We start from the raw sequence: 27,600 nt of genomic DNA on the forward strand, positions 1-27,600 counted from the left end.
GTATCAATGCACACCAAAATGTGTGTGTGCCCCTTACATATAGGCATGTGGATGAAGTCTATTTGCCAATCTTCTCCAGGGAAGGACCTTTGCCTTTGTACCAGCTCAGAAAATAGGGGAGGATGAGTCTGTGGATTATGGAGATCACAGACAGGACACATCTTATAGACCTGGGTAACAGTGTTATGGACTCCACGACCTACAAAGAGCCTATGTGCCATAGTGATGATGGTGTCTCACCTGAGGTAAAAGACATATGTTGAGACACCTTATAATCTCTTTTTGCTAGAAAATTGAGAGGTTTTTTGTTTTTGTTTTTTCTGTTTGGTACTGGGGATCAAACTCAGTTCCCTCCACTTGCGAGGCAGGCAGCTGAACCACTGAGCTAAATCCCTGGCCCGAAAATTGAGAGTTTTAACAGTGTTTTGTATTAGGTAACTCCTTAGTAGGGCTACAAATGAGGGGGTCATCTATACACTGTAATAGAGCTTTTTTTTTGAACTTTAAATCTTTCAGGTCTTGAGTTAAAGCTCCTGTGAACCTTGAGGCAAGACAGTCCAATTACACTGTTGGTGAAGTCCTGTTTAGGGAGCTTCCCATTCAAAAGCAAACAATTATTGAGAGCTAGGATCCACAGGGATAGTAAAAAAAAAAAAGACATCCTTGAGACCAAAGACAGTGTCTCCTGGGATCTGAGCTAAAATAGTATATGATCTGCTAGTAATGGATGAATAGGTACCACAGCCTCATTGATGGCTCTGAGATCTTAATTTTTTTTTTTTTGAGACAGGGTCTCACTGTGTAATTCAGACTGGACTTGAACTCACTATGTAGCCCAGGCTGGCCTTGAACTCCTACTTTAGCTTCCCAAGTGCTGGAATTACAGGTGTGTGCCACCACACCCAGCTGAGATCTTATACTAGGCAATATTCACCCAATGGCTTGACTATATGTAAAATGGGTATGTTGCACGGGGACCGGCATAGCACCAGTAACCCTGCAGCCAATAACATTTCAATAATGGGCCTTAACCCTAGTCTAGCTTCTTTCTTAAGGTCATATCGTTTTCTGTGAGGATATAGATTAGGGTCCTTTAGCTGAATGACTACTGGAATGGCCTTGACAGTCTTTTCCAGGGTGCCATCATATCATGTTTGAGGATCAATTCCTGGCAAAGACAAAAGGTCCCATGGGGTCAGGCTGGGTCCCTAACAACTAGGACATGGGTTGCCAGAGGTTTGAACGTCAGAGTGGTCCAGAGTTGGAAGAGTATATCTCTTCCCATAACTGGCATAGGGCACTCCAGTAACACCATAAAAGCAGCTTGGGAAAGGAAATCTTCCAAATGGTAGTTCAGAGCAGTGAGTAAACAAAGCTGTGTGATTAACTCCTTCAAAGCCCACAACAACTTTAGGACAGAATGAAAGCTCATCCCAACAAGAAACTAGAGTTGAAGAAGTTGCCTCAGTATCACAGAAAAATATAATTTGTTTGCCTGCTATTTCTAGAATCACCTGTAAATTGAGCGGAATACTCTGGTACAAATCCCATGCAGGCTGCCTCAGGCACTATCATTCACTGTCTGGGCCTTCCCCCTGCCCACCAAGGTAAGGAGTGGTCTCATCCCTCTCTGGGAATGAGGACAGTCCCTCTTCCAATGCCAAGGATCTTCCATGTTCTGATGGGCCCAACAAGCAGTTTTTGAGGTCATTCCTTTGCCTAGTGCCCCAATTGCTTACGCTTGAAGCACTCTGGTATTCTTTTGTCACCCTTTGGACTGTCTCAGTTTCCCCTGGTGCTGTGGGCTTTGTCTTAAAACTTATCAAATAGAGTGAGCATGCCTTAAGCCTGCCTATTTTCTTTATTCAACTTTCATTTGTCCTCTACATCGCAGTTATTAAAGATCAAATAAACTACACTGACTATTGACTTAGTTTCTAGAGATTTTTCCTAATATTTTGAGCTGACTAATAAAATACTGCTTTAGGATAATTTGACCTTCTCTAGACTCAGGATTTAAATTAGTATATTTATTTATAGAGTGCCTCATCAAGCCACAGCTGAAAAGTAACTATATTCTCATCAAACCCTTGACTAATAGACCTGAGATTATTGTAGATTACAGGTTTGGGCATTCCTTGTCGAATACCTGCTAAAATGGACTTGATGCATGACTTTCATTTGGTTTCCCCTCCTGCTGTGTTATAATCCAGTAGGGCCCCTCTTGGGACAAAAATAATACAGCAGTTGCCTGATTATCCTAGGGTGAAGTTGTAAAGCCTTCATCATTAGCCTGTTTTGTGGCCCTTATAATTTTTCCTTTCTACTTCTGTGCAACAAGAAACAAGGATGAACTGGACATCTCACCAAGTCAGATCAAAAGGCATTGTTAGGGTATAGAAATCATCAGCAAACTTTTCAGGATCCTCAGAGAATCTGCCTAGTTTTTCATTGCACTGCTGAATATCCATAACGGAAAAAGGGACTTGTGAGAAGGCATTTAAACAGGGAGTCAGGTGGGATGGATGAGACATAGTCCAAAATGGGTTTTGTGGACAGTAGTTGTGGGAAATCTAACAGGTCTATATCTGAGTTAGTCCTCAACCCATTAGTGGGGCCCTACCAGGGCATCTCCTGATAGTTCTTGAGCTTTTCAGCCCCAGGGTCATGACCTGGTAAGGCTGAATTCCTTGGGATTAGGTCATAGAAGTCTTGCAGAGACTTTCCTGGAGTTAGGTCCCACATGAGAACCTGACAGGGCATCCTCTAGATTATCTATAATTGATTTCACCTTTTATCAAAGCATCCCCTGATAAAACTGAACCCTCTGGGGACTGGACATCTCCAGCCCTGTGTGGGCACCACTTTTCCTTTTGAACCTAAGAATCTTCCCTATGTTCACAGAGTCCAGACATAGAGTCCAGAACTTGGATGCCTTATTGACTGGATGCCTCTTAGCCAATTCTAATATCCTATTTAGGAAGGGATAGCAATCACCTTGCTCAACAGAACCCCAAAACCCAGACGATCCCCCACAGATGTGGCTTTCAGTGCCTTCTTGCTGAGACACTGGCACTTCCACTGATGATATCCCACTATCTGGCAGTCCAAGAACAAAGAATAAGACATGTCCCTAGGGGAGAAAAACACCTCATCTCGCTAGAGCAAGCCACAAAGCATACACATCTGGTGACAAAAATCCCAAAATAAAAATCAGGCACTATGTAAATTTAGTCTGTAAATGCAGATTATACACCCTTTAGATCGGAACATAAACTTGAGGCCACAGTTATCACAAAGAAAGCAAAACTGAGTAGGGTAGAGAGAAAACTTTTAGGATCTAGAAGAATCAACTCAGCCAGAGCTGGCTCTGCCAGTGGCAGTCTGTAACTGTGTTACCAGCACATGGCTCCAAGGTCAATACTCATAGACCCAGGCCCTCAGACCCAAGCACAGGTCCTCAAAGGAAATGATTTGTGCCCCCAGCAGAGTCAGGGGAAGTGTCCACCGTGATCAGGGCAGGGATTTGGAATTTCACTACACAGGCCCATTCTTGGCTCAAGATGATTAAAGGGGGAGGGAGAGGAAGTTCCCTGCAAAGAGTTAAGGGGCTTGTTTGAAAGCAATCAATGCATAGGTGGAGCCAAAAATGCAAACGTAGGAGTCTAAAAATCATAGTTTTTGATCAAGAATTTAAAATATTGAAATTGGGTATAGTTTTGACATATGGACCAAAGTATACATTCTGCAGTGCACATCTGTTGGGCATGCTAAATGCCCATTTATAGAAATAACCTTTTAGCTGCTTTGCAGAAAGGACATCCAAAACTTGGCTGGAACCTTTTCACCAGAGCTTAAAAATTAAATTAAGACAGCCTTATATTAAATCCAAAACAAGAGGCTGGGGGATTTAGCTCAGTGGTTCCGGTGCCTGCCTTGCAAGCGCAAGGTCCTGAGTTCGATCTCTGGTACCAAAAAAAAAAAAAAATCCAAAGCAAGAAAATTGACCAATTATGTTTATAAAATAATCATGTTTAAAACTCAATGATAATTTTAAAAACTTATTTAGTAATTTAAAATTCATTTTGTTTCATTTAATTTAAAATGAGATTAGAGATTTAATAGTTACTTGTTTGTGACCCTATTGGTTTTAAATTTAATTTTAAGAATTTTGAGGGCCGGGGATTTATCTCCGTGGTTCCGCCACCTGCCTCGAAAGCAAAAGGACCTGAGTTCGATCCCCGGTACCAAAAAAAAAAAAAAAAATTTTGTGGAATCTTAAAGACAAAAAAGAGAAAGCAGAGTTGTCTATTTCACATAGGGATGGTCCCCAAGCCTTGCTGCTGGATTTCCCCTCTTCTCTGGACTTTGTCCCCATCTACCTGGAAGTCCCTGTTGTCCCTCTATGAAATTTTGATGTTCTTCTGAGCCAGGGTGCAGCCCTGTTAGGAAAATCTCTGATTTTCCAGATAATCCAGATAGGGAGCATGAGTCCTGGAACTGTGGTTCTTAAACTTGAATATATTAAAAAAAAAAAAAAAAAAAAAAAAAAAACCTCCTGGAAGCTATTTAGAAATGCAGATTCCAAGGCCCATTACCAGAAATGGAATCAAGGCATGTGCATTCCTCCCAGGCAGCCCAGTGGGTTCTACTGTAGAGCTCCTCCAGTCTACTCTGATGGGAGCCATCTGCTTAAGGTCACTGGAGACAGAGCCCAAACTAAGCCGCAGGTTCCTGATGTCCAGTTCAGTGTGGTTTTCACCACCTTCCACTGATTCTGTACCCCACACCTTGTCAAAATACAAAGTTCACAAGATTCACTTTGAATAGAAAAACAAAATGTATATCCACATAATGGAATATTATTCAGCCTTTAAAAAGGAAGGAAATTCTGATATGTGCTACAATGCTGATGAACCATAAGGACATTATGCTAAATGAAATGATCTGGACACAAAAGGACAAATATTGTATGATTTCATTTATGTGAATTACCCAAAATAGGCAAATTCAGAGATAGAGAGTAGAATCGTGGTTGCCAAGAGCTGGGGTGAGGGAAAATGGGGAGTTAGTATTCAATGAGTACAGTTTCAATTTTACAAGAAGGAAAGAGTTCTGAAGATGGATGGTGGTGATAGCTGCACAACACTATGAATGTACTCAATATCACTGAACCGTACATTAAAAGCGGTTAAATTGGTGCCTGCTTCAGCAGCATATGCAGTATACTAAAACTGGAACAAAAAAAGATTAGCATGGCCCTGGGCAAGGATGACATACAAATTTGTGACTCATTCTATGTTTTTTTTCACGCATCCTATGTTTTTAAAAGATGGATAAAAAGGTAAATTATATGTTTTATTTTACCACAATTAAAACAATCAAATTTTTCTCTGCATTTAAAGCAGATTTCATTCAGCACTTTGTAGCTAGGAAGAGACATTTACAAATCAGCAATCTGCTGGACATTCAGTTCACCTAAGCACTTCAGTTGTATGCCTTCAGCCACCCCAGAATGGGTATCTCTGGCTTTACTGCCATGGTGCCCCTTTCCCATGCTTTGATGACGTCCTTATCAGCACCTGCTCTTGCCTCAGCCTGACACCTGCTAAGAGAGTGAAGGGCAGCTGTAGGTGTCATTAAGGCTGAAGCCAGTGGCTCATAAAGACACAGCCAGTGGGAAAGAAGAGCAGAAGGAAACAAGGGAAGGCAAGTGGTGGAGATTGGAAGGACACTTAGGAAACTGTGAACGTGGCTGTGAGCTCACATGAGGTGCCAGCCAGCGAAAATGTTATGACTGGAAACATTAATATGACTCTTTAGAGGGAAAAGCACTGCACTGCAATTTCCTAGAAATCTGGAGGGGACACATTTAAACTGCATGGAAGTAACTGAAAAGGAGGCTTCCTACTGTCTCTGAAGGTACTGTCACAGAGAAGTCATGAGAAACAGCAAAGCTAAGAGCTGCCTGCACACCCACCTATTGTCAATTCAGGGTGCTAGGTGAGAATTCAGATTCTGTTCTATTTATTTGTTTGCGTGTCTGCAGTATTGAGGATTGAACCTAGAGCCTTTGCACTGAGCTACATCCCCAGCCCTTTCTTTTATTTTTTATTTTGAGACAAGTTCTCAGACCTGAACTTATGATCCTCCTGCCTCAACCTCTGAAGTACTGGAATTACATGCACAGATTCCATTCTTGGTCTGGAAAAAAAGAACCTAGGGCCTGGAGATGTACCTCGGGGATAGAGTGCTTAAGTGCCTAGCACGTACAAGGGCTTGGGTTTTATGACCAGCACTCCAAAAGAAAAAAAGGGACATAACGTGAATTGTCATGAGTGAGGAAGAAAGAATGAAAAAGAGACAGGGAGGGGAGGTCAGTGCCAACTTTCAGGACTGACATGAAAATAAGTTTGCCTGTTCTGCTCTGCGAAGTTTATCTGGTGGTCCTAACTTCCTGGCATCGGGCAATTTTCCAAACATTTGGAGAAGTTACTCATGAGGAAGAAGCAGCCAGCTCCAGACAGCTCGTCGGGAAATGTGGAGAGTCAGTGCCTGGGTGGTTTTCATACTAATCCGGGATTTATTAAAGTTCAGAAAGCAAGCAGCAGAGAGGGTTTTTGTAATGAGACTTTTTTTTTTTTTCAAGTGGAGTCATCAGCATTTCAATAAAAAGGAAAGTTTCTCTGAAATCTTCTGAAAGAGGCAGCGAGCCCAGTTTGGAAAGAGGGGCCGGCTTGAGCTGGTGGCCCATCTAGGGGACTCCAGCAGTGAGACACTTCTTCCCTTCTGAGTGAAAGGAGTGCCCTCTCCCCCAGGGAATGAAGTTTTCACTGAAGTTAGGAGGAATTGGACTCGATGATCTAATAGAGCTAACTTTTTCCTCTGAATGTGGTATAAGGTGGCTTCAGTGTCTCTCCCAGTTACTGATCCTACCAGGAGAAATTTTTTTTAAAATTAATTTTATTGGTATATTTTAGGTATACAATTCATTTACATTATCATTGGGTGTTTGTATCTGTACATGATATATCTTGGTTCTTATTTTTTTCCCCATTACCTGTGCGCCCTTCACCCCCTCCGCCCTTCCCTATTTACATAGATTTCATTTCCATTTTTTTTTTCTTTTCTCATAGTTTTTCCTTTCCCTCTTTTCCTTTCCCCTTCCCCTCCCTTCACTCCTTCATCTTTGGACCTTTTTTCCTATTTCAAATTATCAATTATTCATTTTAATCATTTTAACCCTTGTTTACACTATCAGTTTCTCACACTAGTGAAACTATTTGATATTTACACATGTGTGTCCTATTTATTTCACTTAAGAGTATGGCCTTGATATGCATCCATTTAGCTATAAATGACTCTAGTTTTTTGTTCTTTATGGCTGAGTAGTACTCCATTTTATAAAAAAACCACATTTTCGTTATTCAGTTTCCAGTTGATGGGCACTTGGGCTACTTCCAAGCTTTAGCTATTACAAACTGTGCTGCTATGAACATGGGGGCACATATATCACTGAGGTATGATTCTTTTAATTCTTTTGGGAAGATACACAGCAGGGGAATAGCTGGGTCATATGGCACCTCTAGTTCTAGTTCTTTGAGGTATCTCCATACTGATTTCCACAGTGGTTGCACCAGTCTGCACTCCCACCAACAATGGAGAAGGGTTCCTTTCCCCCCACAACCCTGCCAGGATTTGTTATTTGTTGATTTCTTGATAGCAGCCATTCTTTCTGGGGTGAGGTGGAATCTCAGTGTTGTTTTCATCTGCATCTCTCGAATGACAAGTGATGTTGAACATTTTTTCATATATTTGTTTGCTGCTTTTACTTCTTTGTCTGAGAAATGTCTGTTCATTTCAGATGCCCATTTTTGAATTGGGTCTTTGAATTTGGGGGGGGTCTGATTTTTTTCAATTCTTTGTGTATTCTAGATAGTAGTCCTTTGTCTGAGGTACAGCTGCTAAAATTTTTTTCCCATATTGTAGGTTGTCTATCAGGAGAAATTTAAGTGCAGGTGGCCTTCACTTTGTTACACTGATGGCTTATATGGAAATTAAACTGTATTAAACTTACAAAGGTAGTTAAGGAAGCCTTCCTTTAAAAAAAATTTTTTTTGGCAAATCTAAACATATTTAGCCCTTATATCTTTGGGTCCTCATCTGGATTCAACTAACCACAGATTAAAAATATAGTTAGGCCTGTGATGGTTGCATTTGTACTGAACGTGTAGAGACTTTTTCCCTTTATGAATATTCCCTAAACAATACATTATACCAGTCATTTGCATAGCATTTAGGCTGTATTGGGCGTTTAAGTAATCTAGAGATGTTTTGAAGTGTACAGGAGGATGTATATAGGCAAATGTTGTACCATTTTATACAAGCAACTTGAGCACCCTCTGATTTTGGTGTCCGAGGGGATCCTGTAACTAATCCCCTACAGGTACCAAGGCATGACTGTTTGCTTCTGAAAGGTGAGTAACACTTTCAAAAACATTTCGCTTGTAGCTCTGTATTTCTGTCTTCTTTGTTGCTAGAACACTTAGGATATAAATATTGTAGTTTAAATTAATCAGTCCTTACTTGTCTTGATTCCTCAAAATGTGACATCAAACAAATTGGTCCCTTAATGTAAAAAAAAAAAAAAAATCCAATAGTCCTGCAACTTCCTTGGGACTTTATAATTTTTTTATACTTTTAAACTAACAATGACCAAAAAAATGTGGTTACTTTCTAAAAACAGTGGGAGAGTACTTCACCAGATCTTTGAGCACAGTTCTGCTTGGAATTTTAGTGAGGGGTTGGTCTCTTAGCATCAGCTGATGCTGGTTTTCAGCAGTCAACTCAGTGTGACACCTTGTTAGGAGACGGGCCCATGAAAGGCACTTCTGGGCACCAGGAGAGGAGAGCTTGGACCGCTCAGGTGGTGGATCCTGGGCAGCAACAACTAGCCTTGAGCAGGAATAGGAGCAACAGATACCACAGAGGGTAGATTTTGAGGAAAGGTCAGGGTTTGGACACTGATAGCCAGACAGGAACAGTATTTCCTACTAGGAGGAACAGAGAAGCAACTGGTTCAGTGATATGACAATAAAGATAAATGGACCAGTGTAGAAGGGTTTTCAGAAAAAAGATCCTGGAAAAGTTTTAGGACAAATTATGAATTAATAACACCTATGAGTAAACGCTTATGAGAAAAGCATAACCACTGAGTCGAGCACAAGTTCACTAAGAACTAGTTGCTTCCTGGTTTTTATATGGTTACTAGTCTGGTAAACTAGAAGGTGTAGAGGGGATTCTGGTGATTGGCTGGGATTTGTTCTTTTCCAATGTAAAGATTCTATGCTCTTGTGGGCAGAAGAGTAAAATGGAAGGCCCTGAGTTCTCTTTTATGTCTGTCATTCAGCAGGAATTCTGACATCAACAGCAATGCTCCTGGTAAGAGTGTGGTCTATGCAAGTAAACACCCATCCCCACAGAGCTGGTGATGGACCGATTGCAGCAAAAAGGACAGGCCCAGTGCTGTGACAGGGCTCTATGTTTGGCTATTTCGTTTTTTTCCATCTTCATTCCTGTTTGCCAATGACATAAAGAAACCCACAGCATACATCTATCAGTTTCAGATGATACCATCTGAACTGGAAGAGATGAATAAATGTATTCGTTGACACATCAAAAGAAAATCTTGCTTCCTTTTGGCCTGTTATGGTTTATATTTAGATGTTCTCCCAGAGCCTCATGAGCTCATAGGTGGGGCTTTTGGCAGGTGATTGGATTATGGGGGCCTTATAGCTAAATGTGATATTAGGACATTGGGCCTGATAAAAGAGGCAGGTCACTGTGGGTGTGACCCACAAGGGTATATCTCCTTCCCTAGCACCTCCCTTGACCCTTTTTGCTTCCTGTACACCCGGCCGTGAGCAGTTCTCTTCTGCTATGCCCCCCTGCCATGTTGTCCTGCCCTGGAGCCAGCCAACTATGGTTCGAAACATCTACAAACTGTGAGGCAAAATAAATCTTTCCTCCTTTAAATTGCGGAGGTCGGGTATTTTGTCTCAACAATAAGGAAAGTGACTAAAACACAGCCAAAATTACCATCTTTCAGTAATTCACAAAATGACAAACAAAAGGAAAAACAAGAGGCATCTATATTGTTCTCTAGGCCTTCTAGAAAATATGGAGTTGTTCCTGGGACCGCGTACATGCGAGAATCTGGAGAAAAGTGATGTTGTGGACATTAAGGGGGTGGGTGCTTGTCAAAAAGCAACACCCCATAAGTGTTACTGTGACAAAACTGTGAGAGTCTACAGAGTTACCCAGCATGCTGCTGGCATTGTCATAAAGTTAAAGTTAAAGGCAAGAGTCTTGCCAAGATGATTAACATGCATGTTGAGCATATGAAGCGCTCTAAGAGGCCAGATAGCTTCCTGAGACACAGGAAGGAAAATGATCAGAAAAAGAAGGAAGCAGAGAGAAAAGAACCTGCATTCAACTGATGTGCCACTCTATTCTGGCCAGAGAGGCACATGGTATAAGAACCAATGGAAAGAAACTTTAACCTATTTCCTATGAATTTATGGCACAATAGGTGTAAGAATAAAAGGCCTCTTCTTAATTCCACTGACAAAGACATGCAACTGAAATACAATAGATTTAAATGTAAATGTGTATCTAGGGCCAAATTCTCAAAAAGCAGAAGGAGAAATCTATCTTTACAATAATGGATGTAAAAAGAGCCCGAGGGCTCTTAATTAACCACCCTATGGCCCAGCAGGGTGGTATGATTAGCAAACAAGACTGTGCTTAAACAAATTGTATCCTTATACTCCTCGATTCAACCAACCCTAATTTAGCCCCAGCGTATGTCAGGCACTGAGTTGGGCCTGACTACAGAGAACAAGATAGAGTTCCTGCTCTCAGGCCACCTACAATTTAGTAGGGGAGAACAGGCACAAGAAAAAGTAAACAAACAAGTAAAAACATTCTATCTGACGATAGGAGCCTAGGGTAACACAAAGTAAGGCAGGAAGCAGTGTGATCAGGGCAAACCTCTTGGAGAAATGGTATTCGTATTGAAGCATATAAAGAGGAAAGAGAATTGGGGAGGCAGAATATGCCAAGCAAGGCAGTGAATACACTGGCCCTGAGTCTGGAAGGAATTTGCTATGTTGTCAGAACTGAAAGGCCAGTGAAGCTAGCCCCTCTTATAGCCACCAACATCTATCTTCCAACTCTTCCATAGTGACAGGGGTTCTGACATAGAACTTCTAGGCTGTGTTATGTTTCCCAGCCTCCTTTGCAGTTAAATATGGCCATGGGCCTGAGTTCTAATCAGTGGGATCTGATGCTTGACCAGTGTTGGGACCCAGGGCCCTTCAGAGGGAGGCAAATCCCTCCTCACACTCTTCCCTTTTCTTGCTGGCTGCATCTGGGACTTGGCAGCAACCCAGCTTGGACTGGAACACTCCATGGAAAAGCAAAGCCCCAACTGGAGGGGCCTAGGTCACTGAATGACTGCAGAGTAGGGCCACCTGCTAACCTGGTTACTCACCTCAGACAGCTACTTGAGAGAGAAAAAATATCCTATATTCTTTAAGCCATTGAATCACTGTCATGACTCTTACCTAATCTAAATGTTATAGAAACAAAGGAGATACTAGCACCACCTGCCAGTCCACATTTAGAATGTTGCATTTGAATCAAATAGCTGCTTGTTTTTAGGGGATGTTAATGTTGGGAGCATGTCCAGGAAAAGATGACAATGATGAGATATAGAAGTCTGAAAATCAAGTCAGTGGAAATCTGTTAAAGATGGAAGATGGTCATTTAGGGTTAGGGGTGTCACTCGGTGGTAAAGTACTCACCTATACACTTGAGGACCTGGATTTAATCCCAGCAATGTAAAAATTAAAAAGGAAAAGATGATTATTTAATCTGATAAAGAGCTTCCTTGAGGGGAGCATCGTGGCTGTCATGAAACATTGGGGAAGAAGAATGAAGTTGAACTGGGGTAGCTTCAGTAGGACCTGTGGATGGTTGACATTTATGATGAAGCAGATTCTGATCCAGTGTAGCGAAGAGGTTTCTAATGATGAGGGGTGACCAGACTGCTTTTGAGTGTCAGATGCTTCTCCCTGCTACTACATACAAACAAGGAGTAACCACACACTGGTGAAGAGATCATGTAAAGATGATTCTGAAATCCCTGTGGACATTCTAATAAATTCTGAGATTTTAGATAGGAGAAGTGGTAAATAATGCAGGCTGAGGCCAGGTCATAATTGGAACTGAATGTCAGTTTGGATTGAATTCTAGAGGCAAGAGGAATCTCGGTTTCTGAGTAGAGTAGTAAACATGATCAAAGCAATCCGCTAGGAACATTGCTTTGGCCAACAGAGGAGGAAAATAGTTCTGATTTTTACATCCCATATTCAGCATTTGGTACTTATATTTCCTGAAACAGTAGCAATTTAAGAAAGCTAAGAGTAAAGAATATTGATTATTTTATTATTGAGATAATCCAAAAAGCATTTATGGGCTAGCATTTTTTAAAAATATATCTTTAACATTTAAAAAAAATTTATCTTCCAAGAATGATCCTTTCATTCCAAGGAACTCAAAGTACTGTACACCATAGCCTCATTCACCCTTGTCACATATCTGAATTGCTATGTAAGGGGCAAGAATGTCAGTCTCATCTCTCAGATAAGGAGAAGGGCTCACAAAGAGGAGAAACAAGTTGCTCAAGGTCAGGGTGAGTCGATGGCAGGGCAGGCTCCTTGACTGAGATCTCCCAGTCCTCAGGCCTGGGCTGCACACTGCCCCAAGGCCATGCCAAGGGTGCCTGAAATTAAGTATATCTCCCACTTACATAAAGAAGAACCAACCTGAATGAACATTCTTGCCAGAGTTGGAAATTAATTGAGACATTTAAAGTTCAATCAGTTTCATTCTGCTGATAGGAAAGAGAGACTTAGCAAGATCACATGACAAAGCCAGGTCTATGACTTGCACCCAGTTCCTGGGGTTCCTGACACTGGATGTTACCTTCCTATCTACCCATAAAATGGTAGGCCTGGGAACCCCCCACACAATGACCTGGAGTCAGCTAGGCCCTCACCATGAGCCCACTGTCTGGAAATCTTAAGACTCATACTGTATTGGCTTTGGCCACCAAAGAGAAGAAACATGCTGCAATCCTTGAAAACTCACAGCTGAAGGGGGCGGGAAGAAGCATGTGGAGCCTTGTACTTACAAAGTCAAAAGGGAAAACATGTGTTTCCCATTTGTCTTGGGATGGGAAAGAAAAACTTTTCCTTTCACTTAATCTTGGTTCAAACAAACAGAGAGACTGCCCTTTTTGTAAACTCACCAAATGTCAAATATTGTTCACTAGCATGGCATCAACTTACTAAGCCACTACATAGCCACTTTCCTCACGTAATCCCCCCCGATTAGAAGGCACTTCAGCCTGAAGAGGGGCAACTAAACTAATACACATTTCCTCTGATGAATTGAATGAGAGTCAGCCCACAGAGTCAGGTTTCCAAATCTATAACCTCTGATTTCAGCCAGAGCCCGGAGGCAGCACAGCTTCACTCATGACTCAGGATTTTGTGAGTGAAAGCAAACACGTCAAGTGATATAAGAAAATTCCCCCATTCCCCCATCCCCCGGTGCCTTCCCCCCTGGGGAATTCAGTGGAAGAGCACTGGGTGTGTTGAGGGTGGGAGGGCTCATGTCCCTGAATGCCAAATTGCCTGGCACACCTATCACCATTGCAGCATTGGGTCAGCACCTGACAAAGGAAGTAATCAGTGACAATTCCTTTCCTCTTGGCTCGTGATCTCAGATAATTATGCTCCAATGTGGGTGAGAACCTCAGAAAATAAACCAAGAAACAGAGGGGCCAGGTCTGAGCTAAAGGGAAGTGTCAAAGGGAGGGGGTGGAGAGGCAAGCCTACCTTTGAAGTCACTTTGTTTGTGAAAGGTCTGCTGCACTCTCTTAAGGAAACTCCACTGGAATGAGGTTTCTGTGCATGGGGTTTAGGGCTATTGTCTTTGGCTCCAACTTTCACCTCAAGCCCTAGCTAGGACATGTATAAATCCCATAACAACAGCCTGACATGAAATTGCTCACCCTCTCATTGCATCAGGGGACTTTTATTCAGGTGGATTTTGAATGCCTCATTGTTTAATAAGACAGGAAGTTTATTCTCAATGTAAATGAGGAATCTCCCCCCGCCCCCCGACTTCCCTCCTTGGAAGATTTGTACAGAACTCTGCCTTGTTATCCCTAGTCTGGCTACTTCCAGGACAGCAGCTGTGGCTAGCAGCAGCTGCCTGATTTCTTTCTCAGAGTTGGAGTTTTCTTAGGACTAAAGCTTTAGGCAATCTTTCCTCTGGAGGTGACCTTGGGTGATGGGTCATGGTTCCACCCAGGGACAGGGTAGAGTTGGACAGTGTGACAAGAGCTGATCTTTTTTTTTTCAAGTTCTGCATTTTGATCTGAGGTCTCTTTATGACACATATACACAGAGGGAAGCCCCATCCCCAAACCTTATGATGCCTTTTCTCCTCCTTTGGAATATATCACATGGTGACCAGCCTGCAGGTGGAACAGCAGGCTAGGGCTCTGAAATCAAAATGTGCCAGACTAACAAGCATCAGCAAGATACCTGATTCAGAACTAGGGTTCTACTCTCTATTAGTACAAATCTCTGATAATAGAAACTTTAGAAAAAATTTTGTGGGCTCCCCCATCTCACGCCACATCCCATAGATAAACTCTTTAAAAGGTATAAGAATAACCCTCTCAACGTTTTGCTGGTCCCCCAGCCAAGAAACTGGCTGAGAGAGACCTTCAGAGACAAAGAGTTCACAGATTGAGACCCTCAAAGAGAAAGAGTTCACAAATTCATTGCCTTTTTTTCAGGGGGTGGGGTGGATCGAACTGGGGACCTTGCACAGCAGGCGCCGGAACCACTGAGCTAAATCCCCATCCCTTTATTGCCTTTTTAATCAAAGGAAACCAGACATAGGCAATGAAGAGGAAAATGACTTTGTAGGATGAGGAAGCCCTAATTTATTGGGTATGTGCCTCTAGAATGTTTTTTCCCACATATCTTAAAATAAATAAAGTGTTTTTTGTTTTGTTGTTTTTGTGGTACTTGAAATCAAACCCTGGGCACTCTACCACTGAGATACAACCTCCTGCTCTTTATTTTATTGTGACACAGGGTCTTACTAAATTGCCCAGGCTGACCTCAAATTTACGATCCTCCTGCCTCAACCTCATGAGTACCTGGGATTATAGGTGTGTACCACCATGCCTGTCAAATAATATGTTTTTAAAAAGAGAAAGAAGCCCAAGTGTGGTAGAGCCACACCTGTAATCCCAGCACTCAGAAAGCTGACGCAGGAGGACTGTGAATTTGAGGCCATCCTGGACTACATAGTGAGACCTGTCTAGAAAAAAAAAATGAGAGAGAAAGAAAGAAAGAAAGAAAGAGAGAGAAAAAAGAAAAAAGTAGGAAGTCAAGCACCATGCATAAGACTAGGGATTAATCTAAAGTTAAATTACCATCACAATTGTCTTCCACACCTTCCCAAGAGTCACTATGGTACACTTATTTGTTTAAAATTGCAATATCAACCAGAGTTGTATACATGAGTACGTATGTGCTTACGTTAGAATCACCTAATCACCCCCAGAGCTTTATTCACAATCCTTGAATGTCTGAGTGCTCAAGTGTCTGCTGCTCAGATTCTGGTTTAATTGGGCTGACCTAGGATCTGGACACAGGCTTTTTTTCTTAAGCTCTCCAGGTGATTCTAATGCATGTCTAGAGTCCCTTTCCACTGATTAGGCCAGTCCCCTAATGCAAACTCCCTACATTGGCCCACGATATTAGGCCACACATGCTAGCTTCTCACACAGCATTTTCCCCTACTCAGGCACTGGCATTTCTCTCATCTCCGTGGTCCTAAGCCTGGCTTTACTCTAGACTTCAGCATCTGGAATCTGGGGTCCTTTGTGACTATATCATGGCAAAAAATGTCTCTCTAAAATGCCCTCAAGGATAGCTTAGCAATTTAGTTAACACCTTCATACTCAATAAATATTATTCTATTTGTAATGAATCTGTTCATTCTCATTAACGAGGTGAGAAAAACCAAGCTGTGTTCAGTGGCATGTGACCACTTGGCTGGACCCTTTCTTGGCAAGCCAGTGAGCCAGCTTCCTAAGGGCTGGAGCAAGCACATCTTGTGCAAGGCTAAGTAACTACCTGCTGTGAACCTGCAGGAACCTTCAGGGCCTGCCACAGAGCTTGGCATGTCATAGGGGCTCAGCAAACTTCTGATTAAACAATATTAAGTCTGCAAATCCAAGGTGCTTCCCCAAGCTAATGTGGTTCTGGAAATTCAAATGACTGGACTGAGAAAAAGTTGTCCTAGTGATTACAAAATCTCCCTTAGAGAATACAGCAGCAAGTGGCAGAGCTAGCAGCTGTCTTTCCTACCTCTTCCCCTTCCCCAAACTGCCTTGGAAGCAACATTTCATGCCATTGCAGATGTAAGGCTTGGGGGCTTTCTCTCCACCCAGAACTAATTTAGTTGATGGAGTTATAAACCAGACCCTCTCTGGGTGGGGATGACCCTTTGTGTTGCAGTTTATAAATGGTGGACAAGGGGACTTTCTTTCATCTGTGTAAGCACCCAAGTAGCCCAAATTCTCAACATTACCCACTTCATCTCACTCTGGGCTTGTTTCTGGAAGGAGATAATAGATATTGAACCAGTATTTGTTGGTTAGTGGTGCTATTTTGCACTGTATTCATAGTATTTTTGGTTAATATGTTCTCATACTTGGTAGGACTGGCCTCTCCCAACTCTTTTTCAGAATTGTCCTTGTCATTTTCTCTCTCATTAAATCTAGATTTTAAATTTTTTCCCATAAAAACCAATGGCTTATTGGCTGAAGTTCACTTTTTAAATTTTTTAGTACATGTCTGTGATACATAACGAATATACTCATGATGGGAAGTTGATACCTATATATATTAAATCTTACTCATTTTTACTTCTCCTTTTCCTCCATTCTCATCTCTCTCCCTCCATCTCTAAATCCCCTTCCCGTCTCCAAAAGATCTTCCTCCCTGTTTCCCATCTTGTATCTTTTATTTTGCTCTTTAAATTACAGTGACACTTCAGTTCATGAATGCTTTTGTTTGTGAGCAATTTGGTTCACAAACAGAAGTGTTTGGGAAAATTTTGTTTTTGTTTGCAAACTCTGCATCAGATAACGAACATGACTGCAGCCATATTTTCCTGAATTGTGGAACAAATTAAGTTTATGAACTGAGGTACCACTGTAGTTATACTTGTGTTTCTCATATAAATACGGATTTTTAGAACAATAATAAATCTTGCCGGGGTTTTGATTAAAATCAAAATAAATCAGCAAATTAATTTATTGCATGAAAAAATTTAAATTTAATTTTCCTATTTATGAAGACGTTTATGAAGATTTTCTTCAAATCTCTAAATTTCCCAGTAAAATTGTGTAGGATTTTTTTTATCAGGATTCCATTTAGATGCTGGAGGTCCTGAGTTTAATCCCCAGCAACAAACAAATATACAAGATCCCACAAAACCTTGTTGCTAAGTGACTTATAGTTTCAGGTGCTGCTGTGAATAGAATATTGCGATTATGGTTCTCAGTAGTCTACAGGTAGAGATAAATGCCTTGAGTTTGTTTATCTTGTGTTTCTCTTGTATCCAGTCATTTTTCCAAACCCTTTTATTAATTCCAGTAGTTTTTAGCTGTTTCCTTTAAAATTTTAACAGAGCAGCCACATGATTGCAAAGAATGACATTTCATACTGATGTACAAGTCAAGGGGAGTAGTGATCCAATATATTAGCATCCTGGGGCTTCTGTCACACAGTGCCACAAACCAGGCAGTTTAAGACAACAGAAATGTATTCTCTCATAGTTCTGGAGGTCAGAAGTCTGAATCGAAGTGCCAGCAGGGCTGATCCCTTCTGGAAGCCCTGAAGAGAGAGAATCTGTTCCATGCCTCTATCTTGGCTTTCCCAAAGTTGCTGATAATCCGTGGAAATCCTTGGTTTGTAGCTGCATTACTTCAATCTCTACCTCTGTCTCCACATGACTTTCTTCCCCCTATGTCTGTGGATATCCAGATCTCTCCTCATAAGATATCAGTCCTTGGATTTGGGGCCCACCTTAACCCAAAATGACCTCATCTTGACTTGGTTACATCTACAAAACCGCTCTTTCCAAATAACATCAGTGGAATAAGGGGTTAGGACTTCAACATACATTTTAGGAAGATACAGTCTCATAGCAGCCACGGCAGGGTTCATGTCTCTGACCAGGCTACATTTACAGTTTGAGGACCACATTTCAAGATGTATATCAAAAATATTGCTTTTTATCTTGATGAAGGTGACCACACAGTGAAGGATTCTGCACCCACATGGTGTGAGAAATGGTTAGAAGAACTATGTTCACCTTGGCTCTAGGCCTCTGGAGGAGTATAATGTCCACCTTTACATAGCTACAGGGTTTTCCTGGTACTCTAAATGGTATAGTTCCAGGGGATGACACTCAGAGGGAAGTTGAGTTTGGCTTAATATAACTTTGGCTCAAAGATCCAAGCTATCTATCAAAGCCATGTACCTGCAGCAATAGCATTACCTCATTCTTCATTCATCTGACAAATAGGGACAAAGCAAGTGATTTGCCAGGCAGAAGGTCCTAAGCCAGACCTTGGGGCAATGACAGGCTTCTGAGAGAACCAGACCTTGCCCTCAGGAAGCTTGCAATCTATTGAGCCCAGAAAAGGTTCAGGCAGCCTGACTGAGCACATGAAGTAAGATGTTTCAGGGCATAGTGGTCTTTAAAATCCTTGAGAGGCCATATATAAATGAAACAGTGGTTTGGGGGGACGGGGGATTGGAAGATGAGAACATGAGTGAGATGAATTTTTTAAAAACCAAATTTAAATGAACACAGGATTTTCTTTGGCAGGACACATGCAAAATAGCAAGCTCCACCATCACACATGTCAGACCCTCAGAGGAGAATTTTTATCTGCACAAGTCTCAGATTCCACTCTCCTGCTTCCAATTACAGTGTCTCAGCCATACCCCACCCACCCTGAGTAACAAACTCTCAACAAACAAACAGCCCAGACCCACAATGGCTGCTGCGGTCCAGAGCCACCTCAGCGAAGAAACCAAATCTTTCTCCCACATTTCAGCAGACAAAGCATCCCGGACTCTAGGTGTTTCCCCTTCTGCCTGGGACACCCAGCCAGGGAAAGCAAAGCGAGAAGCACTAAATCGAGTGTTTTCAGCAGAACCAGGCCCTGGGGTAGAAGGGAGAGGCCTCTGCTCTCAGCGGCTGCTCCTCCTTAATGAGCCAAAACAAAGCTGGTGCCAGGGAAGTTAATCTGCCCTGAGACAGAGCAGAGCCGCTCCCTGAGGTGCCGAGGGAGCCTTGGGCCCAGGGCACTTTGAGGAGGTGCTGGAGGCCTCTGTGAGGCCCTGGTGAGGCCCTGGTGAGGCCATCCAGGGCTCTAGGAAAAGGAGCCCCTGTGTGCTTGAGTGTTGCCCTTTGGTCATATGAAAAGATAAATGCATGTTTTAGAAGATTTGTCGCTGATGCTGGGAAACGCCTGTTACTTCACATCAAGGAAGTTTCAAAAATCAGAAGAATCCATCTGGTCCAGATCATAGTGTTTTTGCCCTCACTGGCCATCCACGCCCTGCTTTTCCATGATGTGGACACATCCGTACCCAGCAGGCACACGTATTCATATACCAGATGGATCTATCCACCCTTGCAGACACATATCCTTATGAGTTTATACACACTTCCACATGCACACATTAGTGTGCACACATTCACCTCACACACAAGCACCCACATTCTTCTGCATACATGTACCTTCACATACAAACATAGCTAGATGTGTGCACACATTCTCATGCAACACAATGCTCTCATGCACAAATTCCTGCACATGTGTATCCTCACAAACACAGGTGCACACATGTTCGTACAAAACATACATCCTCACATGTAAATGTACACTTCATACACACACATATTGTTTTTGGTTTTGTTTTATTGTATTTTGTGGTGCTGGGGATGGAACCCAGGGCCTTGAACATTCTAGGCAAGCACTCTACCACTGAGCTACATTCCTAGTTGTCACATATTCGTTCTTGCTGATGCTTCTCCCAGAGCTGATTCAATTCTCTCCTCAACAAGACAGGTCCCATGACATTTTCCTGGGCCAGGTTTCAGTTTGAAGCTAGGCTAGTGCCCAGCTTAGCAAAGCCCCAGAGCCCTATGCTCCGGGGAACTTGTCTCAGTGACAATGGAAATTAAAACTGAGGTGAGAACAGGAATTTGAAGGTAAATACTTTAATTGAGAAGGAAAAGGAAAATGGGAAAGGGACTTCAGCTTGATAAGAAGACCTGAAGGAGCCACAGCTGTAACAGAGATCAGGCTGGCTGTTCACAAAAGAAAGGGGCCAATGTTATGGGGTTGCTGGTGTGGTCCGGGAGTTGGGAATTTTCCACTGGGTCACAAATGTGAATTTTTTAGAAATTTCTTCCTCCTATGTTAAAGGGTTTCTCCCTTGTGTAAGATATGCATTAGCAGGTACTCTCATCCTTGAAGACTTCATGGCACACACACACCCTGCTGTTACAGCACAACTGGCCCTTGTGATAAAACTGGGGGGTAAGGGAAGGGGACATTCCATATACTGTTGGCAAGGGAGGAAATGGAAGAAGATACATCTTCACTGTCTGGGCATCCTTCCATCTACTGTCTCCTTGAGGGTCTGTTCTACTTCACTACCACCATCTATCTATCATGTAGAAAGCCAGGTTCTGGGGCCGGACCAAAGTGATCCTCCCAGTAACTCAGTGACTGAGGGTAAGTTACACAAACTCTCTGAGACTGTTTTTCATCCAGAAAGGGGACTAAGAACATCCACTTCATGGAGTCAGAAAAACTGAAGATGAAGAGGTCACATAGTATAGGTTTTCAGGAGAGAGTTCATTCCATATTAAGGCCACTAGAGCTCTCCAGAGTCTCCAATTTTCCAGGGCCCTGGGCACATCACTTTGGGGATGGGATCTAATGAAATCCAAGCACAAAATACTAAGCACAATTCTTATTGTTGCTGGTCCAAGGCAGTTTATAAGGTATCTGGCTGTAGTGCACCCCCACCCATTTATGAAGTCTGGCCAGCCAACACATTTCCAGGGATCTTCTGAGGAAAAAAACAACTGTGTTTGAGTATTTTCAAAGGTGATGGGAAAGATGTAGGTCTTCATGTTCAAAACTACAATTGAAGAAAAACAGTTGGAAATTGGAAAAAAAAAAAAAAAGAGAGAGAAGGAAGAGAAGGTAGGGGAAGAACATCCAGAGAGACAGACCTGAAAGAGCTCCTGGGGCTGCTGCATGAGACATCTGGAACCATGCTAATGGGCATGAAGGGAAAGAGCAGTCGCCAGCCAAGCCAGTTCTTGGCACAAGCCCTGAGAGCCGCCTGAGGGGGCTGGAGCAGACGTTGGGACTTTTTCCCTAACTTATTACAGCTTCCTTCTGGAGCTGGCCCAGCATGGCATCTGAAACACGGAAACACGGTCTGAATTAGCTTCCCACCACCAGACACCTCTGGGCCTTGGTTTCTTTGTCTGTAAGGTGGGCATCTTCAGCTTGAAGATGAACAAGCTGTTATCTTTGAGAACAAAACAGAAATATAATTTTGTGAGAGTCTGACACCATACTAAGTTCTGTATATGCTTTGTCTCACTTAATCCTTTAAGACAACTCTGGAGGTGGAGGTAGCAAGTTACACTCATTTCAAAGAAAGGAGAACTGCTCAGAGAGGGTATGAGCTTAGTCTAAAATCATGGAGCCAGGAAGGAAATAGGGTGAGGATCTGGGAAGAGGGAGATGTTTCAAACCCAGGCCTGATTGCCTTATGATCCAAATGCTCTCTGGCTGAGGAAGAGCAGTGTTATTCTGCATGGTTCTCCCCCACACGGGAACAGCCAGGATGCTTGGAGCCCAGCTGCCGGAAATTGCTGCCTGCATGACCTCAGCTAGCCTCCTCCTTTTACAGCTGGGGAAAGTGAGAACTAGTGACTGGCCCAAGGTCACATTGCATCCTGTATCCTCTTTTCATTCCCGGACTTCAAGCTCCCCAAATGTCCCAGGACAACGCTGGGGAAAAACCTCCAGAAACATTCCCTTGGGAAGGCAGCTGGAAGGTGGGGACAAGCTGGGGGGCTCTTGTGACCCAGTGAGGAGGCAGTGATGAAAGGATTGTATTTCCCCCTTTTGAGAAACACTTTGGCATCAGATGGGTCTGGGAAGAGGCAAGAAGAAACTGGGAGGAATCTGGTTATAAGCCATCTGGAGCTGGAGTATGCACCAGAAAGCAGCTGCCCTTTCTGCTTGGTCCCATTTCCTGAATGTGGTCACAGCCCTCTGTGCACGGGAGGTTCAGCCACTGTCAGGCACTAGCCTAATGGAGAAATTCTAACCTCCTCCCTAACCAGGGCAGGAACATTCCTGCCATGCAATTGGGCAGGCTTCTGTCCTGTGGGACTGAGAGGGATGACCACACACTAGCTTGCTGACTCGGAAGTAAGTCTCACGTCATTGCCTCCAATGGGTGACATCTCAATCGAGGTCAGCATCACTATGCAACTCCTGTGTGTCAGGGAATGTGCCTAGCATTTTCTTTTTCTTGATTTATCCTCACTACGGTGCTGTGCAGGAACTGTTACCTGCCTCCATGTACATTGGAGAACCCAAGGATTTTAGCCAGGTGAAAAGGTAATGATAATGATGGAGCCTGATCCAGACATCTGAGGTCTGAGCCCAGGCTTCTACTCACAACATCAAATGGCACCTGTCACTGCTACCTAGCACCTCAAATGACACCCGAGCATCCATCAAGCTAATGGCTCACATCTTGGCTGTCACCCCCCTGCCCCACTTTCCCCTTTGAATTGGGGATTGTGACAGAGACAGAGCCCTAGGACATTCCACTCACCCCCTCCAGTTGGCCTTGTTCACCCAGGGATGAGTCAGCTGGAATTTTTGGACATCCCAGGCTGTGTGGCTATGGTACCAGGAGCTGTCAGGAGGCAAGAATTCAAAGAATGCAGTTCTGTGGGGCCAGCCAGAGCCCCCCCCACACCCCGTCTTCCCAGGCCAAATCCACAGAAAGGCTTGGGAGGCAAATGTCACAATGTTTGTCAAGGGCTTTGGACAACAGGTGCATGTGAAGATGAGGACAAAGACTGGCTCTTCTCTGGGGCTGCCAGCACAGTTTCGTGTCCCACCCACACATGTCTGAGTTCCAGGCCTGGATACTTGGAGCCCTGGGCTCTGGGGAAGGGCAAGAAACCACAGATTAGGAAGTAAGGGAAAAACATGTCCTAGCCCTTTTAAAAGACAGAAACAGTTGACTTCCTTTCTTAACTCCAACTTAGCCTTGTAATTCTGCCATCCTGGAACACGACTTTGATTGTGTCACTCCTCAAATGTCTTTATGCATCCATGTGGATTTTTCCAGCACTTTCTCTGCACAGAGCACTAGACATGGTGGTAAATAACATGGTGGTTATCTTTCCCACGTGGAGCTTTCCTTCTAGACAGGGGTTCAGACAGTAAACAAGTGAATGCGTGATGAGCGGTAACCAAGGAACACATCAAGTCTGTGATGGGAATCGGGAAGGGAGCTCCTTTAGAATGAAATCCACCCCTCAGAGTTGTGTGCTGCCTACATTTGTCACCTCTGTGTCTATTGAGCACATGGTGCTTCCCTGTTTGGCTGCCTTAGCTGGTGTCACTTCCTTCCCTAGTTGCCTCTTCCACCTTCCTAGGAGCTGTGCTGACCTGCCATCCAAACCCTTCCTCCCCCAGTTACCATTGCCCACCATTTCATCTCCCTCCCTGGATCATGAGCCCCTCAGGGACAAAGAGCACGGTCATCTCATGCACCAACATCTTGCCTGGTAGGACTTTTGTCTGACAACAAATGCCCCAGAACTTTTCACTGTGGTGCCAGGCACTGACAAGTACACAATAACTCTGTCTTTAGGGAGGGGGCATCCTGGAGTCTGGCTGACCATGGAAGGTCTGGGGGCAGTGGGGATCTGAGCCATGTTTAGGAAATGCTGTGCCAGGAGCCAAGCTGAACCCTAGGGATTCAGGAGGTCTATAACACACACAGGCTGCTCCGGAAGGAGGAAGGGCCGAGGGTAAAAACTGTTTGATCAGGCTGTCTTCCGGAAGCTCAGGCCCCCAGATGTAGCCTTGATTACCTATCAAGATGAGCAGATGCCAAAATTCACCCAAGGCCTTGCTGACGCAGGGCACTGGAGAGAGAAAAACCACTGGGCTGATTATCTTGGCTTTATCCACCACATCTGTTTTAGCTCAGCATCACTGCTTTTCATCTTTAAAGTGATGGCTGCAAAGTTAGAGAATCTCAGAGCCGGGAAAGGCCCCCAAGATCCTCATATCTCACCTGTTCTTTTGTAGATGGAAACGTGTCACTAAAAGGCCATTTCTCAGCCACAGCCACATAGCTGGTAGGAGGCCTCGCTGGGACCAAATCATGGCTCTCACCTCCCAGGCCAGAGCTTTTCTGTTTTCCAAGCCGTTTCTCTGATCTCACCAAGCCATTTTCAGGTTTGCCCTGTCAGGCTTCGTAAGTGACAGTTGCTGGCCACAGCTGATTCTCAGGCTCTTCCCTCCCTTCCCCACCGGAGAGGCAAGAGAGATCCTGCTCTGGAACCAAACAGATCACTTTGCTTGTCGTCTGATGTCTTGCACTATCTCCGCCACAGGCTCCCCTCCAGGAGTATAGCCATCTATGCACACACCATGTCATAAAAGAATATCATTCACCCTCCTGACAACCCTGAGAACCACAGGCCCATTCTCAACAGCAGAATCACACCCTGCACGAGTGCTGAGAAGCCAGAGAGAAGCCACTCTTCCCTGCCTATCCATGCTCTCCTTGGCATCTGAACCCCATGTCCTGAGTACTTCTGTTGGACAGTTACCTTTCACCCAGGCCAGTAGGCACACTGTCTGGAAGGTGCTTCACATCCATTCTGGGAAGGAGGGGTTATGATCCCTACTCTTCCCCATTTTTCCCCCTTTAACAGATGTAGATATTGAGGCTCAGAGAGGTTATGTTACCTGTTCATGGTCACCCAGCTAGTGAGTAGCAGGGTTAGAATTCAAACTTAAATCTCACTTCAGAGCCCATCTCTTTCCACAGGTCCTTTCCATGAGCTTTGAAAGAACTAGAGGTATCTCAGGATATCCCTGCATGCTCAGAAATAGTTCCCCCACTGGCTTGTTCAAGGGCTTGAAATCGTTCCCTTGCTGGAGTCATCTCTCAGGTCACTCCAACCTGGCCATTCCTTCCTAGGGGACAGGCTGGAGAGAAGAAGGAGGAAGCTACATGAGAAGCCCCTGGGCTTAGCCAGGCACCACAGCACATGGCTGTAATACCAGCACTCTGGGAGGCTGAAGTAGGAGGATTACAAGTTTGAGCTCAGCCTGGGTAACTTAGCGATTTAGTCTCTGCCTCAAAAATAAAAAATAAAAAAGGGCTAGAGACACAGATCAGAGTGAAGTCCCCAGGTTCAATTTCTAGTACCACAAAAAAAAAAAAAAAAGAAGGAAAGAAAGAAAGAAAGAGAGGAAGAAAGAGAGGAAGGAAGATAAGAAAAAGTAGAAGTAGTCTCTGAGCAAAGTTGATTTTTATAGGAAAGACCTGAGGCTTGACAGCAAAGCCCAGAAGGCTGAGGGCTTGGGCAAGCTTGGAGTTGACAGGAGGAATAAGGGATAAAGGGACCCAGAGTGCGACCCAGAGGCTGGTGGGGTCAAGGCATGAGGGCTCCCTCGGGGGAGTACAGGGGCCCCTCTCAAAACCCTCAGAGGCCAGCTCCAGAGCAGGGACTGGTTGGGGTAGAAGGTAGAAGGGCTCAGCATGATCAGGAGGCGTTCATTAGTCAGCAGGGAGGCTTATGAAAAGGCGAATTGTCCGGCCTTCCTTACTCACTGGGCCAACTAGGTCGTCCCTAGAGCCTGGGGAGCTGGGCTGGTATCGGGAGGGAGCAGGAACTCCAAGACAGTCATTGCCCAGGTTGAAAGGCCACAGCCTCGGGGGGGGCCAAGTGCGGGGCCCTACCAGGCTTTGGTGGCCTGTGAGTCACAGCCCTGGGCTGAGTTTCTTCATTGTCCACTGTCTGTAGGACAACAGGGCCAGAGCCCTGGCAGGAGGTCTGACTCCTCCCTCCTGGGATAGCAGGGAGCCCTTGCTGGCTCATGGGCACCCGTCCCAATCCTCACCCACTGATCTGCTGCTCCCGTCACAATCAGCAGAGCTGCTTCATCTCCCTCCAGCTCCGCCTGCTCCATTCATTCACACAGTCACTCGTTCTGTTGGCTGGTTTTGCCCCGATCTTTATTTGCAAAAGTAATTATTGACTATCACTAAGCCTTCAGAAAGAAGGAACTGGCACATGCTGCAACATGTGAACTTGAGGGGATCGTGCTAAGGAAATAGGCCGGACACAAACGGACATAGAACCTATGACTCCTCGTACATGAATGAGGTACCTAGGGTGGTTGGATTCATAAACACAGAAAGTAGAATAAGGGCTACTAGAGCCTGGGGCGGGGCAATGGGGAGTTAGTGTGTAATGGATACAGAATGTCAGTTTGGGGAGATGAATAAGTTCTTGAGATGGATGGTGGTGATGGTTGTACCACAGTATGGATATGCTTAATGCCACTGAACTGTACATCTGAAATGGTTGCACTGGGGCTGGGGATGTAGCTCAGTGATAGAACTCTTGCTTAGCATGCATGAGGCCCTGAGTTTGATCCCAGGCACCAAAAACATAAAAATCTCACCTTAACTACTATTAATAGTTTGGAATATTTCTTTTCAAACCTTTTAACATTCCTAAGTAATCACGTATGTGTGGCTAAAAATAAACTCTGAGGTAGGAAAGGAACACAGTCCCCAGGTGTTAGCTGTGTTCCTTGTCTCCATCTCTTTGAAGGACAAAGTCACGTCTGCCTCTCTGGGTGCCAGCAGCAAGGTCATGGCAAGGTCATGTCAAGGCATTAACAATACCCAGTATCCAGTGATGTCTTAGACGTGTCTGGCTCTGTGCTAAGCCCTTTACACGCATGAACTCACTTAATCCTTACCCCAGTGTCATGAGGAAGGTGTATTTTTATCCCCACTTCAAAGTCCATCTAATAAATGAAGACTTAGAGGTCTTGAGAGTAAAGGAGATGCACAGGTCACATGGCAGAAGGAGGCGGAGCAGGGATGGACCGTTAGGCTGTATTGCTGGAATTACAGAGATATCTCGGCCACATGTTTCCCTCCTTCAACACAATGGATCTTTCTGGGCACTTTCAGGATTTGTAATAATCCCTTAATTTCTGGCTTCCCTGTCAGCTTTCCCATGGAGAAGACTTGTGCCATCTTG

General features: G+C 43.9%; 1 non-coding gene across 1 annotated transcript; it reads left to right on the forward strand.

The window, feature by feature from the left end:
* Positions 1 to 5,204: 5,204 nt before the first annotated feature.
* On the forward strand, positions 5,205 to 5,306 carry LOC147821954 (U6 spliceosomal RNA). The gene has a single exon (XR_015446349.1). It is a non-coding gene; the product is annotated as a U6 spliceosomal RNA (small nuclear RNA).
* The last annotated feature ends 22,294 nt before the right edge of the window (positions 5,307 to 27,600 follow it).

The sequence above is a fragment of the Heterocephalus glaber genome, unplaced genomic scaffold (genome assembly GCF_053883595.1).
Source record: "Heterocephalus glaber isolate CG9 unplaced genomic scaffold, H.glaber_assembly_v1.0 deba00001687, whole genome shotgun sequence".
Classification (NCBI taxonomy): domain Eukaryota; kingdom Metazoa; phylum Chordata; class Mammalia; order Rodentia; family Bathyergidae; genus Heterocephalus; species Heterocephalus glaber.